At 38.7% G+C, this 5,000-nt stretch overlaps 1 pseudogene; it reads right to left on the bottom strand.

The window, feature by feature from the left end:
- Positions 1–419: 419 nt before the first annotated feature.
- On the bottom strand, positions 420–2,721 carry LOC137991660 (recQ-like DNA helicase BLM; annotated as a pseudogene).
- Between the last annotated feature and the right edge of the window lie 2,279 nt (positions 2,722–5,000).

The following is a 5,000-nucleotide window of genomic DNA, read 5'->3' as shown; positions in this document are numbered from 1 at the left end:
CTTTGACCCTCCTGAAGACCAAAATTTTGTCCCACAGCTGACAAACAAAGGTGAAGAAAAAGGCAAGGTATCAACAACGCTTGTTGATGTCTACAAGCAAGGGAAAGTCAAAGCTACCCAGAATTTTGGACAAAAACTATTTAGTGCTTTCAAGGTTCTTTCTGATGTTGACATAGCGAGAGACAGGGCTGAAGAGCAAGAAGAGTGCTGAGTAATTTGCTGCCATGAAATTTTAAATCCGAGGGGGGTAACATTCTAGTTATTTTGTTATATTGCAGACATGGGTCATAGTTTGTTTCTTTCATTAGTACTATTTCCAAAGGAATTCAGTTGTTCAATTTCTATAATTAAATATTTCCTTCTAAAATGGAAATGTAGTTTGATGAAAATAGTTACACAGTTTTTTTTTTCTCTACACATCAATAATTACAGATGAATACAGTTCTTAGATTTGTAAACTTCAACATGAAAATGAAAATGAAGTTGTAGTAGAGAACAGAAGTTGATTGATAAAATAATTTTTTAACAAGGCAATTGTCCATGAATTTGAACTCATTGTAGCCCAGTGCGTAATAAATTCTACTGTTTATAAAAATAGAAACAAAGTTCTTTGTCAACCACTTTAGAAGCATTATTTCCCTTGACAAGATAAGGTGATTTGCTGGGCGAAGCTGCTCGGCTAAGATATTGTCCGTGATTAAGAATTGAACAAATTTGAGAAGCTGTTTCTCACTAAATTTGTCTTTTCCCATGCCATGCTCTCTTACATTTTGAAATCCCTTACTTATGACAGTGTTCGCCTTTGATCCACGAAAAGTTAAAACTAACAACTTTATTGTCACTTTAGGGTTTACTTGCTCCATTGATTCCAAACAACTTACAACCTTAATGGCATCTTCACTGTGGTCAGCAGGGTGCACATTTTTGTCTCCAGAACAGATGTCACAGGACCGGTTGCAGATATTGCCAGAAGTGTCTTCTTCGTCAAAATAGCCAAATATCTGTTGTCTACGGCACACAGGGCTGATGCAGCATTTAACAATGTCGTTAAGTCCATTAAGACAAATTAGTTTTCGGTCATTGTCAGGAAGGGATGAAATGTTAAGTAGGTGCTTTGTTCTGTCCTCAAAACGGAAAAAGATGTAGCAGTGTGCATCATGGCCATCTCTACCCACCCGTCCAGATTCCTGCACATAACTTTCTAAATCTTTTGGAACACTGTGGTGAATGACAAATGTTACATCTGGCTTGTCAATACCCATTCCAAAAGCCACAGTAGCACACATGACATGTGCCCCTCCAGATTTCCAGCTTTCCACACTTTGCTGTTTGGCACAGACATCCATACCAGCATGGAAGAAGACAGCATTTACACCAGCAGTCTTCAATCGATAAATGACATCAACAGTGTCACTCCTTTCGGCGCAGTAGACAATAACACACTGCACTGGGTATTCTTTCTGTATAAGTTCAACTAAGGCATCCTTCCCATCAGATTTCTTGTCTAAAACATGATATAGGAGATTAGGGCGATTTGATGTTTGCGGAAAGACCTTAGCACCTGATAGCAGTTTTAAATTACTGACAATGACCTCCTGTATCCGTCTTGTTGCAGTTCCTGTCATGGCCAAAATTGGGCATCTGAATTCTCTAAGTCTCCATAACTCTGAGTAACTGGGGCGAAAATGAATGCCCCAAGTGTCAATGCAGCGGGCTTCATCAACTACGAAAACATTGATTAGATGGTCCGATGCCAGTTTCTGGATTAAATCAAATACAGAACCAGACAGCACTGCTTCAGGTGTAGCAAACCAAAAAATTGTATTCAGGCGGTTTAGAATGAAGTCTGTGTATGATACTTTCCCTTTCAGTTTCATCCATATCCGACATCAGATAGCACACATTAAGTCCTCTTGACTGCATCCGTTCCACTTGGTCAAGTAGCAATGACAATAAAGGGAATATCACAACAGTGATTTTCGCTTCCATTAGTGCAGAAACCGCATAACAAACAGTTTTGCCACCACCAGTCGGCATGATCAGAACAGTGTTTTGGCCACTGACAATACTCTCAATTGCTTAAGGTGAAAGATACCTCGCACAATATCCAGTGGCCTATTTCAAGTCTTGCACATTTCTTGGTCTTGTACTTCAGTAATAACTGGCATGGTCATATCTTGTAGAGAACTCACTGTAAGGTCCTGCAAGACAAAGGGACTCCTTAAAAACAACAATGCTTAACCAGAATCGACAAAAAAAAAATGTGTAGTTCAGAAAATATCCATACATCCCCCAATCCTCTGGGAATTCCAATTAAGCTTCATACATTTCTAACATTTTTTTTTGGTCTGACAGAACCCCCACCCTCCAGGAAATTCCAATCCCTTCTCGGGGGGGGAGGGGGGAATATGGATTTCTTGTGGAATTGCACAATGAGAAAAAAGGGAAAACTAAGCAAGGATAGTAATGTCAAGGGTTTTGTTTCTATGCATGCCAATACAAAATGTTCCATTTCTGACACCAAACATTAAGGAGTTCAGTTTGTTAAGGTGCATAGGTAGCCACAGAAATTGAAACCTACCCTTTTAACGAGGATAGCTTCTGTGACTATCGCAGTAATAGACCTGTCGGAATCAATTCTTTGGGAAAACCACGCAGTGTAAAATATATGCAATGTAAAAAAACAAAAGAAATGCTACATAACAAACCTGAAGAAGGCATTCTTCAGTAAGCCTTTCTACGTGCTGTTTTGTTTCTTGCCCGTACTTCTCCTCGTTGAAGACCCCCACGTGTTAAGCCAGCCCTTTCTCTTTGAAAAACACTTTCCCAGCTTCTCCTCTACAGGATACCTGAGGGCAAGGCAGTTTCCTATTAATATAAGCACAATGGAACGGTCTACTTTCGAAATTTTCTGTTTGGATAGAATCTGCCATTGATCCATCCGCCATCTTGAAAACAGGATCTACCAGTCGTCTCTCACCTTTTCACCTTCCCATCATTACCCGCTCCCGTCTGTGCATCCCTCATTAATAATCCCTTCAGAGACAGAGAGACGACCCTTAATTCATTAGTCTCCCCAGTTGACTCTCGCTCCCTTCAGAGACCGAAAGACGACTGGGGACCAGTCAGGGCCACCCTCAAAACACAATGTCACTCATCTATTTTTGTACCCAACATTTCACAGGGAAAGGAAGAAGCTGCAGCACTGCTTGTTTCAGAGGTAAGGGAGGTATGCTACTTAAAAACCAATAATCATCCTCATCACTCATGGGCGTCACAGAGTTCATGGAAATGACTCCCATACAGGAGTCATAAATTCATGGTCATCAAAACAAATTTTAAAACTGTTAAAACTATAAGTACTATAAAAAATACTAAAATACGTGGAAGTTTAAATTCAAAAAAAAAAAAACTGATTAAAATTTAGGTAAAAGTAGAGGAAGGGCCTTCCAAATATATATTTATATCATACATGTACATCAAATTTTGACTAAATAACCACTTTCATGAATTACATTTGTGACCTAAAACTGCCATCCGTTATAAGACACAAAAAATTTGGGCAATTAAAATTTGCCTGATTTCCCATGGACAGTAAAAAGCCACATTAAGTCCTGGTTCCCTTTTTGCCCAACTTATGCAGCAAGGTAAGTAAACACCATGCAGCCCACAAGAGGAAGCCTTGTCATCTAATGCAAAGTCATCCAATATACCTCAAAACCAGAGAAGTACAAGTTTACACAGCATGAGGTTTTCAACTTGGAGATGCCAAATGAAAACTGCACTGCGACCATACTGTTTATAGTTACATATAATAAAAAATACTAATGAAAATTATCATTTATAGGCTCTCTGGAGCCGCGACACTTGACTCTTTCCCCTGGCGACGTGGTTCTTTGTGAGCCACGATACTTGGGAAACAATGCACTGACTTTTTCCCTCGGCGACGAGGTTCTTTGTGAGCCACGACACTCGGGAAAGACTGAATTGACTATTCTCCTTGTCGAAGAGGTTCTTCATGAGCTGCTGCACTTGGGACAGACTGATTGATATGACTGGTTCCCACAGATGAGAACCATCTACACTGTATGACAATTATTGAAAAGATTTGTCTCATGTAGGGAAAAACTACTCCTTAGCATTGACAACAGAAATAATACCGTCTATCTAAGCTCCCTTAAGAGAGAGATATTTAAAGTAGGAACCTTAATTGAATGGATGAATTAGGAATACTGGTATATCCATTATCAATCTGTAGCTGATCCCTGAAATCAAACTGTCATTTTGAATAGGTAGTGCTCAATGCTGTAACATGAATATTAACCCTAACACTAACAACAACAGGGCTAGTAAATTCAAATTATGACTTTTGTCGGTTTTTGGTTTCAAGGTATTGTTGATAGTGAATTGAATGCGCATTTGAATTTGAATTTGACAGTCTTTCGTTGGATTTTCTGAAGCCAAACTATTTGGTTAATAAACCTAGCAAGACGATAAGAAGAAGCACATAAATATACATCTGGTGAATAGTTTCAATGATGCCAAAAACTATGTCAAATTTAGGTCTTATGGTCAAATGAGTGTGATCAATTACGTGAGTCTGCAACCAATGGGTAGTTCTTTCAATAATGATAAGTGGACATGTTACCATTACTGAAAGAAGTTACCCTTAGTTCATCTGCGTAGCATACGTCCCTTCCTAATGTTTTCTTGCAGGTTTCCTTTAAGGGAGATTATACCCCAGAGGAGGATCTCTCTGCAACAGTGAATGGTAAGCTATTAATTAATTTTTGACTTCTTGCAAACAAGAAAAAAATGAAAAACACATTTCCACCAAATAAACAGGTTTGAATCATCAGATTACAAACTGTGAAATAAAATCGCTACACTATCCAGGGTAATTCATTTTTAAGATTTTTTTTTTAACCAGACCACAACTGCAGAAGACTTTTCTCAATTTTCAAAAAATTCATGATCTATGAAGATTACCAGCGATAAAG

This window comes from Montipora foliosa, chromosome 2 (assembly GCF_036669935.1).
Source record: "Montipora foliosa isolate CH-2021 chromosome 2, ASM3666993v2, whole genome shotgun sequence".
Taxonomy (NCBI): Eukaryota; Metazoa; Cnidaria; class Anthozoa; order Scleractinia; family Acroporidae; genus Montipora; species Montipora foliosa.
The sequence above is the reverse complement of the archived record's forward strand: the minus strand, read 5'-3'. Positions and strand labels throughout refer to the sequence as shown.